This window comes from Halichoeres trimaculatus, unplaced genomic scaffold (genome assembly GCF_033239565.1).
Source record: "Halichoeres trimaculatus isolate MK-OKI-2021-1 unplaced genomic scaffold, fHalTri1.1 fHalTri1_scaffold_10, whole genome shotgun sequence".
Lineage (NCBI taxonomy): Eukaryota > Metazoa > Chordata > Actinopteri > Labriformes > Labridae > Halichoeres > Halichoeres trimaculatus.
In genome coordinates, this window is record NW_027437187.1 from 37,271,285 (window position 1) to 37,283,562 (window position 12,278).

Below are 12,278 nucleotides of genomic sequence, written 5' to 3' on the forward strand. Positions count from 1 at the left end.
GAAGCTTCCGGTGAAGAGCAGGAAGAAGAAGAAGAAGAAGCAGAGGGAGGAGAGGAGGGCCGGTGTGGTCCGAGAGACAAACCTGGGCCGTTAGATTCGGCTCACGCGCCTGGCGAGGAGCGGGTGGAGAGCAGGCGGAGGGCAGGTGGTGTACGGAGGCGGGAGGGGGCCCGGTTTGATCCCTCGGGTTCTCATGTAGGACAGGAACTGGTCTGGGATTTCAGCGAGCACCTCTTTGGCCAAGCGGGCCATGCTGAGGATGTGGTTTCCTCGCCGGTCGATGTAGTCTCTGAAGGGAACGAACTGCAGGGAGACAAGAAGACGACCTGATTTAGTAACTTTAAAGAGGGGCTTCGAGATTTATTCACTCTTTATTCTGTCCCTCCAGTGACCCCGTACTCTGTAAATTAAAATTACTGTAAAATAACCGTAAGTAATTTTTGTTGTGATGGTGTTTGTAACCATAAGTGAGGAGGGAACACAGTGGACATGGGACCTTGCTGAACATTGACATGTTTCACTGCAGGGGGTGCAGGGTGTCTGTGCACCACGTGGCACAGACTAGCCGTACTCCACGTGGCACAGACTGTGCTCCGATTAAACTACTGCCCCAGGTGTGGTATTTAACAGTTAACTGAAAAAGCAACAACTAGGTTTCATCTTCTTCTCCATTTTAAAATTGGCCAACACACTGTAAAATATGTTGGGTACAAGGTCAGTGCCATGTAGAGCACAGACAGTCTGTGCCCCCCGGCAGTGTTAATATATCTATGTACAGCAGGGTCTCATATCCACTGTGTTTCCTCCTCATTCACGATTTTAAAACACCATCACAACAAAAATTACTTCTCTTTAAAATAACAATCAATCAATCAATCAATCTTTATTTGTATAGCGCCAAATCATAACAAATGTTATCTCAAGACACTTTACAAAAACATTTACAGGTCTAAACCCGTAAATGTTAATAAAAATAACAGGATATAACATATACATAAAACATAACAGGATGTTACTGTTAAAAGTTCTTGTAAATTCACATCAATTTTTTATAGTGTAGGGAAAAAAAAAAGTTTTTCTCTCACTTTTGCTTTTAAAAACCTTAATTTCAGCCTCTGTCTTAAAACACTTGATTTTTAGCTGCTGTCTCTTTAAGGCTCCCTGCTCCACAAACCCTCTTCCCTCTGATTGGCCAGCCCTCTGGAGGCCTGTTGGGGGCGGAGCTATGGGTAGACCTCAGTATATGCCCCTTCAGTGTGTCATGATGTAAGATCAGATCTCATTAAGGGCCGTTGTAATAGTGATCTAGTAATTTACAGATTTCCCTCTTTAAGTTTTATTTTTTCCAGTCAGTAACAAAATCTCCTTTAGAGAGAGTCCAGGCTCAGACCGCAGCGTGAAAGAAGTTTCAGACAAAGACTCGACAACAGATTAGGAGAGAGAAGGAGAGAAGACAGAGACGAGAGGACGGAGGAGGAGAACAGATTTTGTTTCTCTATCAAAGCATCGCGGCGAGAAACCAATTCACTGTCATATCAGCGCCTGAGGGCTGAGAGAACAACAAAACTGCTGCTCACATCTGATAAAAAAAACTCTCAGAGAATAAAGAGGAGAAAAGAGAGGACAGGAGGTATAAGAGGAGGGGAGGAAACAAAAGGAGGAATAGAAACTGTGAGGATAGGAGAGAAGAGGGAACAGGAAACTGACTGAGGAGACAAGAAGAAACGAGGAGATGCTGAAGGAAGGAAAGATAAAGAAGTGGAGAATGGAGAGGAGAGGACAAAACAGGGGCTTAAGGTAAGGATACATAGGAAAAATAATAAGGAGACGAGGATGGAGGAGGGTAGAGGAAGGGGTAAAAATGGGTAGAAAGAGGAAGAACAAAGGGAAGGTGAGTAAGGGGAAGACGGAGGAGAGGAGGAGGAATTACACAAAGAAAGGAGAGGAAACAAAAGGATGAAAGCAGAGGTGGGAAGGAGAAAGGAAGCAAGGAAAGAATGTAAGAGAAGAGGAAAGGAAACATCAGTAAGATGAGAAAACAAGAGAATAAAAGGAGAGGAGGTAAAGGAAGAGCAGAGAGAAAAGGAGGGACAGAGAGGAAAGGAAACAAGGAGGTAGGAAAAGAGGAGGCAACGCAATCAAAGGATCCTAATAGGATAAAATACTGGTGAAGGGTACAAGGAGAGAGGAGAGAATAAGGAAGCACGAAGAGTAGAGGGAACAAAGAGAAAATAAAGATTATGATGTAAGACAAAAAGAAGAAGAAACAAGGAAAGGAGAGAGGGAAGGTGAAGAAATAGAGAGATAAAGTAGAGGAGAGAGGAAAAATGAAACAAGGAAAGGAGAAAAGTGAGGAAGATGAAACAAAGACCAACAATCTGGAAACAGTGAGGTAGGAAAGAGGAGACAGCAGGGTATAAGGAAACATTGGTGGAGGATACAAGGAGAGAGGAGAGACGAAATAAACAGGAGGAGGAGAGGAAACAAAGAGGAGGAGAAAAGATTATCATGTTAGATGAAAAGAAGAGGAAACAAGGAAACAAGGAAAGGAGAGAGGGAAGGTGAAGAAATAAGGAGATAAATAGAGGAGAGAAGGAAAAATGAAACAAGGAAAGGAGAAAAGTGAGGAAGATGAAACAAAGACCAACAATCTGGAAACAATGAGGTAGGAAAGAGGAGACATGGTAGGGTTTAAGGAAACATAGGTGGAGGATACAAGGTGACACAAAGGGAAGGAAAAGGAGGAGGAAAAGGAAATTTAAAGGAGAGGAAAAACAAGGATGAGCAGAGAGAGGAGTTTGACAAGGAAACAGGGAACACAAAGGAATGGAAATAAGGAGGTGGGAAAAGAGGACACAAGGAGACTAGAGGAAGCAGGGGTTAAGGAAACATCAACAGAGAAAGGAAAAGAAGAAATGAAAAAAAAGAGGAAGCAAGGAAACAAGGAAAGGAGAGAGGGAAGACAAATAAATAGGGAGACAAAGTAGAGGAGAGAAGGACAAATGAAACAAGGAAAGGAGAAAAGTGAGAATGACGGATAAAAAAATGGAAACAGTGAGGTAGGAAAGAGGAGGCACAGCAGGATATAAGGAAACATAGGTGGAGGATACAAGGAGACACAAGGGGAAGCAAAATGAAATTGAAAGGAGAGGAAGGAACTAGGACAAGGGAAAGGAAACAAGGATGAGCAGAAAGAGGAGTTTGAAGAGGAAACACAAAGGAATGGAAATAAGGAGGTGGGAAAAGAGAACACAAGGAGACTAAAGGACGCAGGGGTTAAGGAAACATCAACAGAGGGGACGACTAGAGAAGAGAGCAAGAAATGAAAAGAGGTTAGGAAACAAGGAGGGGAAGAAGAGAAGAGAAGAGGACACAAGAAGTGAGGAGAGGCTGAAAAAGGGAAGCTGTAAAGGAGGAAAGTTTGAGTTTTTCTGAGACTAAGATTCAGGACATCTTTCACCTAAACAAGAACATTCCTGGTAAAAAAAGGTGAAACAAAAAATATGAGGAGGACTCAGAGGACGTCTAAGGGTGAGAGGCAGCAGAGAGGAGAGAAAGAAGAAGGGTAAAAATGGAGGACGGAGAATAAGAGCACAGCAGAGGGTCAGGCACCGTGACCTTCTCCCATTAATCACAAATCCCACATTTCTCTGAGGACGCTGAGCCGACTGTCGCTCAGACGCTCAGGCGTTACGGCGTTAAGGCGTTAAGGTGAGGCTCTACCTGAACGATGTCCCTCTCTGCGTAGCGTCCTTGAGAAGAGATCCTCTCCTCGTCCCCGTCCAGCTCGATCATTTCTACAGGAGGGAGCACACGCATCAGTCACGGGCTGTCAGGGCGCCGCGTCAAAGCCACACCGAGCAAACATGACACACAGAGGGTGTGTGTGAGTGTGAGTGTGTGTGTGTGTGTGTGTGTGTGTGTGTTTTCTTTAATCTGCTGGAGCCTGACTCTGTTACATTCCCTCTGAGTGCTGGAGAAGCCAAACGTGACCAGGATCTGCGTCGCTGAGCGTGAAGTCACCGTGCAGGAACATGCAGGAATGTGTGCAACAGCCAGCGGCGTGCACGCACTGCTGGGACGCCATGCAACCGTGCGCCCTGACTTCATCATAAGCGTGATAATCCCTGAGTCCTGTTGACTTTACGGGCTAATTACTCATCTCCAGCAAGCCACTGTTCTGAGGATGCAGACATGGCAACACGGGGGAGACGTGGGAAACAGGCCAACGCTCATTAAGAAAAATAAGAAAAACCACAAAGAGAAACAAAAGAGCCACATCTGGATCCAGGAACCAGGATTCAGGAGGACTTAAGACCAAGGGTCTTCAACCTGTGGCTCTGGACCCTCATGTGGCCCTTTGACTGCTTTGCAGTGTCTCCTTGTAGCTTTAAAAATATTATTAAAAAAAAAGAAAAGTTATTTTTCTTGCAAATCCTTGTTTACATTTTGTTGAACTAAAACTTCATCTTATCTGTCAATAAAGTCTGTCTGATTAATATACACACCTGGTATTTGCCAAAAAAGTAACAAATGACTAAAATGATGAGTTTAATGACATAGTAATTATGCATAAAACAAGAAATAGGTTACAAAATTCAGGTAGCTTTCCAGGAATTAGATTTTTTGCAATGTATCATTTCTTTTAAGATAATATTTTTTTGCAAATTGTAAAAATAACGTATTTCATTGAAATTTTTGCTTTAATTTGAAATTTCTTATTTTGTTGTGCATTTTTTTAAATTTCATTTCTAAATGTCGCAAATGTATAAAAAATTCAGTTTTCTTAGTTTTTGCAAAATAATTCCTTTTTAAATTTGAAAGTTTTAAACTTTTAAATTTTTAAAACAGTTTTTTGAAGATTCAGAAATTAATTTAAATACTTTTCTTCGAATAACTGCATATTTTTTTGCAATTTGTGAATTTTGAAGGTTATGCAAATTTATTCAAAATTTTAAAAATGAGACAGATGTACAATTTTATTCAATTCAAAACATTTTATTTTTTAATTTTATAACATTGTTTTTTTTTTAGAAAATTTGGCAAATTTGTAAAATTTCGTATTTTGTGGTTTCTTTTCTTAAAGGTTGCAAATTATAAAAAATCTTTTTTCTTAATTTTTGCAAAATAATTCATTAACAATTTTTTTTATCATTTTTTGCAAATTTTTGAAGCTTCACAATTTTTTTTATCTAAAAAAAATATATAAAATTTATTTTATTTAATTTTAATTCCAAAAATAAAATTCTTTCAAATATTGCAAAATTTTTTAATTTTGAAGATTTTGAAGGTTATGCAAATCTTTAAAAAAAATAGACATCAGATGTACAATTTTATTTATTTCAAAACATGTTTCTTTAATTACTGAATCAATATATATTATTTTAATTTTACAAATTTTTGAAAATAAGTTTTTTTTTTTATATTTGGCAAATTTTTATATTTCATAATTTTCTGAAATTTGGCAGCTCTTTTTAGGTTAAATTTTTTTTGAGTTTTTTGCCGATTTTTTTTAATTTCAACCTGAATTTGTTAAAATTTGCAAATAAATAAAAAAAAATAATGCACCACATGAACACTTTTATAAACACAAAAACTTATTAAGAAAAATATTCACTAGATTTTAAATATGACTAGATTTGTATTCATTATTTTGTCTTTATAGCGAAGATAAAGTAGATTTTGTGTCTCCTGAAAGACTCTACCCTCAGTGAGCTGGGGAAAAACGGCTCCTGTGAAAGTAAAGGTTGCAGACCCTGGTTTAGAAGAAGGAGAATGGAGGAGGAGAAGAAGAGCTGGAACATGTGGGAGGCGAGATAGGGAGGAGAATGGAGGCGAAGGATTACTGCATGCAAATAAACCCAGGACACAAAGCGTGCACATGCAGAGGATCTTCACCCCCGCTTACCGTCAAACTCCGCCGGTCCAACCCCGACTATTATAATCGACATGGGCAGAGACGCGGCCTGTGGAGGGAGGAAGGGGGGAGAAAACAGACGTGTGAGGGGAGGAAGGAGAAGCAACTTTGGCTCTTTTCTCCGTGGTGCTATCTTAAACGCAGCAGGCTGGCGGGTAAATTAACCAGACGGCGCTGAGGAAGGAAAGCTCAGTGGCAGAATTCGACGCCATTGTTAAAACAGACAGGGGGTTCATTCACTCGCCTCCATCTGCCCTCTGCAGCCGCTTTAATAAACCTTCTCATCCGGCCAGTTGTGGAGTTTTGTAATTTCATGCATCTACAACTTTGTCTAAATCTCCCGGAGCTTAAAAATGACTCTCATTTACATCTCTGTCCGCGCTGAGCTGCCGCCGAACGGCCGCCGAGCGCCCGCCCAGCTCCGCAATATTGTTTATTAAATCTCAGCTGGAGAACAGTTAGAGTGATGGATGGAGGCGCTCTCATTGTTTCATCACTTCCTGGGGTTATTAGACCAACGCTCAAATTGCCTGGAATATGAGGGGCAGGGGCCCCCGGTGGCCGAGGGGATAATTACTCTGAATCTGACTTCACGAGGACGTTACTTCACATGGAGGAGGAAGAACATGTGAGGAGTCATCACACTCATCAGGTGATTGGTTATTAAAGCCGAGCGGAGCAGGATCAGGGGGTACGGAGGGGAGCTGAGGATGAGGAGGACGACCCCGACCCTCTCAGCTCATTAGAGAAGACATGAAGAGGACTGCAGCTGGACAGCTCTTCATCTCTCCTTTCATATTGTTTGTTTATTCATTACAATCTTTATTAGAGGCTCAATCAGAGGCCGACCACCTGGACCACCTGGGCTCCTCGTGATGAGCCGCCTGAAGGAACCCGAGCGTTAACTCATTAACAGAACCCTGAACAACGACACAGAGGGTTTGTCCCAAACAGGGTACCGTACATTGACGATGGACTCCTTGGTCTGAGCCATGTCCGTGATGACGCCGTCAGAGATGATGAGCAGGATGAAGTACTGCGAGCCGTCCATCACTGCCGATGCGTACCTGCAAGAGAGAGACGCAAGGGTCACACCTCTACGTATTTGTGTGTTGTGGAAATCCCTGAATCTGTGAATTCACATTTATGAACCCATAATTTCACCATAATGAGAAGACAATCTACATTCCCCGGCAAATTTATTAAGCCCACCTGTCCAACTGCTCGTTAACGCAAATTTCTAATCAGCCAATCACATGGCAGCATGTAGACATGGAGAAGAGGATCTGCTGCAGCTCAAAGCGAGCATCAGAAAGGGGAAGAAAGGTGATTTAAGGGACTCTGAACGTGGCATGGTTGTTGGTCTGAGTATTTCAGAAACTGCTGATCTACTGGGATTTTAACCCACAACCATCTCTAGGGTTTACAGAGAATGGTCCCAACAAGAGAAAATATCCAGTGAGCAGCAGTTCTGTGGGACAAAATGCCTTGTTGATGCCAGAGGTCAGAGGAGAATGGACAGACTGGTTGGAGCTGATAGAAAGGCAACAGTAACTCAGAGATTTCTGGATTTCTGCTCCACATTCAGATGGTAGGGTCAGAATTTGGCCTCAACAACATGAAAGCATGGATCCATCCTGTCTTGTATCAACGGTTCAGGCTGCTGCTGCTGGTGTAATGGTGTGGGGGAGATTTTCTTGGCTCACTTTGGGCCCCTTAGTACCAACTGAGCATGGTTTAAAGTCCACAGAAAAAAAAAAAAAGAGGAAAAAAGAAAAAAAAGAAGAAAAAAGAGAAAAAAGAAAAAAAAGAGAAAAATGGAAAAAGAAAGAAATAAGGAAAAGAAAGGGAAAAAGAGATAAAAGGAAAAAAGAAAAAAGAGATAAAAGGAAAAAAGGATAAAAAGAAAAAAAACAAGAAAGAAAAAGGAAAAAAGAAAAAAGAAGAAAAATGAGAAAAAAAGAAAAAAGAAAAAAAAGGAAAAAAGAAAAAAGAAAGAAAAAGGAAAATAGAAAAAGAAGAAAAAACAGAAAATAGAAAGAAAAGAAAGAAAAGGGAAAAAAGAAAGAAAAAGAAGAAAAAAGAAAAAAAGAAAGAAAAGGGAAAAAAGAAAAAAAAAAAAAGTCAGCTGGTAAGTCCTGAGTATTGTTGCTGACCATGTCCATCCCTTTATGAGCACAGTGTACCCATCTTCTGATGGCTACTTCCAGCAGGATAACGCTCCATGTCATAAAGCTGGAATCATCTCAGACTGCTTTCTTCAACATGACAATGAGTTCCCTGTACTCAAATGTCCTCCACAGTCCCCAGATCTCAATCCAATAGAGCACCTTTGGGATGTGGTGGAACGGGAGATTCTCATCATGGATGTTCAGACCACAAATCTGCAGCAACTGTTGATGCTATCATGTCAATATGGACCAAACTCTCTGAGGAAGGTTTCCAGGACCTTGTTGAATCTATGCCACCAAGGATTAAAAAGGGGGTCCAACCCGGGACTAGCAATGTGGACCTGATGAAGTGGCTCACATACTTCTGTGCGTCCTTTTAGTTGGCACTGCTTTTAACCAATACATCCACCAGGGGCAGCAGCCCAGAGACAGAAGTTTATGACAGCAAGAAACTCAAAAACAAGCATGGTGACTGTGGAGGAGTTTTGCTAATGTACCGCTAACATAAAAGACAAAAACGGAGACAGCGTTGTAGGAAGCTGTGGTCCATGGGGTAGTGAAACACATAGCGAATGTTCCTCCATTTTTTATTCCTTCATGTCTTATTAAAGCTCCGTACTGGATGTTAACAGCAACACTGCCCCCACAGCCTGAAACTTGCTAAACTGATGGTCTAGGAGAGGAACTCAAACACCAAGGTCTGCCTTTAGCCCCGCCCCCTTCTCCTTTTCATCATGAATAAAACCAAACTAAACCTCTGCTCAGGACTCAGATAATAGATTAAACTTTGTCTGAGGTAGAAGAACGTGGACCTGCTTTCACTCTTTGTTTTCCTCCTGTCAGACACAAAAAGGCCTTAAAGGCAAACCAGCGATCTGTGATGAGGGCTATAAATGAACATATCTAAAATAGACGTGATGTAACGAAGAAGAAGACACGTCTAAAAATAACAGAAGGAAGAAATAAAGAGCACAAACAGCTGAAGGACAGAAAATCAGAGAGTCCAGAGCGTTTCAGACCGTCATGATAAAAACTGAAGTCTGATCATTAAGAACCTGATTAGACTGTTTAATTTATCCCGTCTTCCCCTGTTTCAGTCACACGCTGCACAGAAATGAGCGCCGAACAATGCAGCTATTCTCAGCGTGCGTGGGCGGATGGCACTTTCAGCGAGGGGGGGGGCTCTGAGAGCTGATGATGAAAGGTGGGAAAAGTGCTTGTTACAGTCAGTCTCCAGGATCAGGAGACACAATCTGGCAATAGAGGATGTCAGGTGGAAGTGGGCGATGGCTGTAGTACAGAGCAGCACGTTACATCCTCTCAGCGCGCGCTGCTGTCAGAGCACACAGAGCTGCAGACACTTGGTGGATGAAATCTACCAGAGGTTTTTCTTATTTCCTCTAAATATTTAAAGAGGGGGGAGGAGGGTTTGTGTTTCTCATCTGTTGATCTGATAAAACTCTAACTGGACTCCAAGGCTGAGCCCGGTGTTTTCTACGACTGAGGACAAAGATCTGAGTGAAGTGGGAGGTGTGACACTCAGATTAGTCACAGCACTGTTTCTTCTGAAGTTTATGAGCTTTATTTATTTATTTTCATCCATCTGAAGCAGAGCATCAATCAGGAGACTGAGAATAACCCCAGAGAGCAAATCATTCATTATTCCCTCGGTCAGGCCCTTTGACTCCTCTGCAGTGGCTCCTCGTAGGGAGGGTATTGATGATTAAAGACACTGACACTAAATAAAATCATACGTAATATTTCAATTGAGCTAAATATACATCATATGTTGCAAGAAGAAAAGGTTACCATTTTTTTTAGATTTTTGCAATTTAGTTTGAATTTTTTGTAAATTTTTGAAAGTTGGAAAATTTCATTTTTTTACATTTCTGTAAATTTTGCAAATTTATGAGATTTTTATCTTTTTTTTACAAATTTTTTGAAAATTTAGCAAATTCATTAAATAACAACTTCTATTTTTTATTCAAATTTATAACATTTTGGCAAATTTTTGGCACATTTTTTGAGTTTCATTTTCTTGAGAAATTTTTCCTTTTTTTTTTTTTGCAAGTAATCTTTAAAATTAGCAAATTTATTTAATTACATCTTCTATTTCTATTCAAATTAATAACATTTTGGCAAATTTTTGGTACATTTCTGGCACATTATTTGAGTTTCATTTTCTTGAGAATTTTTTACATTTTTTATCTTTTTTTATTTTTGCAAGTAATTGAAATTCTATAAATTAAAAACATTTATTAAATCACATCTTCTATTTTTTATTGCAAATTTATTACATTTTGGCAAATTTTTGGTACATTTCTGGCACATTTTCTGAGTTTCATTTTCTTGAGAAATTCCACAATTTTGCTAGCAAATGAAATTCTATAAATTTCACAAATTTATTCAATTACATCTTCTATTTTTTATTGCAAATTTATTAAATTTTGGCAAATGTTTGGTACATTTTTGGAACATTTTTTGAGTTCCGTTTTCTTGAGAAATTTTGCAATTTTTTGATTATTTAATGTTTTTTATTAACTTTTTTTGCAAGTAATTGAAATTCTGTTAATTTAGCAAATTTATTAAATTACGTCTTGTAATTTTTTTTGCAAATTCATAACATTTTGGCACATTTTTGGTACATTCTGGCACATTTTCTGAGTTTCAGTTTCTTGAGAAATTTTGCAAATTTTAGTTGTTTAAAAAAATATTTTAAATATTTTTGCAAGTAATTGAAATTCTATAAATTTTGCAAATTTATTAAAATTATGACATAAAAAAATTTCAAGTGCAGCCTCCAAATACGGTGTGCATGCTCTAACCACTTGGCTAACAGCGCCCCCTTCTGAACCATATGACCACTGAGACTGACATTTTGATTTAAACTACTTGTCTAACGATGACTTTGGAAGAGTGTCAGCCAGTCATTTCTATTGACACTTTAATGTGTTTGATGACTGGCTGACACTCTTCTGTTCCTGAACCCTTAGAAATGAGATGGTTCAGTCCAGGCGGATCGTCTCATGATGCTGCATTCAGAGTTGGACTGTAAACACTGAATCCACTTCATCAACAATAAGAAGTCACTTAGCAACAGTGGCAGGAAAAACTGTCTCTAAATAGACTGAAACCTGGGCATAAAGCAGGTTCATTGGTGGAAAACCATCTGCTGTGAGGCTCAAACCAAACAGACCAGACACCAACAAACAGGTCTTCAGAGAGCTCACCACGTAAACATGTCTGCATTGTGTCCTGTGTACCGTTCTGCCAGTCAGCCTACACATGTTCCCAGCAGCCCCGGCTGTGATTACAGTGGACCTACCTGGCCACATGGTTAATAACAGGGGAGAAGTGGGTGGGTCCGTACAGGCGCACCGATTTGAGGCTCTGGTAATAAGCCTCCATCACTCCCTCGATGCCGTTGCAGTACGGGTTCTGAGGATTACCGTTCTGCAGGAAAACAGAAGAAGAAAACAGGTGAAGGAGCCAGAAATCTCTGGATTTATCGGCGAGAAACATCAGAACATTCAACCTCAGGGATGTTTGAGCCCTCGTTTGTGTAGTTTTGTGTGAGCTGGTTTCTGAATGGACGTGTTAGAGTCAAAGAGGGTGGAAGAAATAGTGAAATATATGATCTGTATGGTGGAGGATCAGGGCCCAGAGGGGGAGGTCGTTTTCTGTTTTGTTCTGTCGAGAAAAGCTCCTCCAATGAAAAACTGCTTCATCACTCGACTATTTAAGGTCACATCAGCTTGTAAAGACCTATAATGTCATTCAAGCGACAAAAAGTGGGTAAAACTTAGCTGACTTGCTTACTTCTTGCCTTCTTTTAAGTTAGCATTTAGCATTCAGCTTAGCATATAGCTTGGTTTTTCCCATAGTAAAGCTGAGTTACTTTTTGCAACATAAGGTTGAGACTAGCGTACCATTTAGCATTCAGCATGTAGCTTGGTTTTTCTGATAGCTTAACTGGCTGAAATATTGTAGCACATGGTTTTGTTATCTTAGTGTTTAGCTTAATATGAAGCTTGGTTTGTCCCCATAGCTTAGCTGACTTGCATAGTGTAGCACATGGTTTTGTTATCTTAGTGTTTAGCTTAATATGAAGCTTGGTTTTACCTATAGCCTAGCCGACTTGCTTATTGTAGCAAGTGATTTTCATATATCTTAACATTTAGCATTCAGCT

At 40.1% G+C, this 12,278-nt stretch overlaps 1 pseudogene; it reads right to left on the bottom strand.

Annotated features, from left to right (window-relative positions):
* Positions 1–12,278, bottom strand: part of LOC141796310 (copine-8-like) — a 149,103-nt pseudogene that overhangs the window by 30,004 nt on the left and 106,821 nt on the right.